The sequence below is a fragment of the Aptenodytes forsteri genome, unplaced genomic scaffold (genome assembly GCF_000699145.1).
Source record: "Aptenodytes forsteri isolate BGI_AS27 unplaced genomic scaffold, ASM69914v1 Scaffold136, whole genome shotgun sequence".
In the NCBI taxonomy this organism is placed as follows: Eukaryota; Metazoa; Chordata; class Aves; order Sphenisciformes; family Spheniscidae; genus Aptenodytes; species Aptenodytes forsteri.
Window position 1 is genome coordinate 814,294 of NW_008796111.1, and position 263 is coordinate 814,556.

Consider the following 263-nt stretch of genomic DNA (forward strand, 5'->3'; position numbering starts at 1 on the left):
TGGCACCTGCCTCCGTAGGGCTGGCACCCTCCTCCGTAGGGCTGGCACCCAGGGTTTTTTGGGCGTCTACATCTGCCGGGCATCCCCAACCCAGGGCCCCAGAGGTGGCCCCTGAGCAGCCAGGCGGGTGCGAGCAGACGCGGGGACTGCGAGGACCATGGGGACAGTGGGAGGGCGGGCAGGGACAGGAGCGGGGCCGGGAGCAGATGACAGCACTGGGGAGGAAACGCCGAGCGAGCGATGAGCGACTGCGGGGGGGTGGG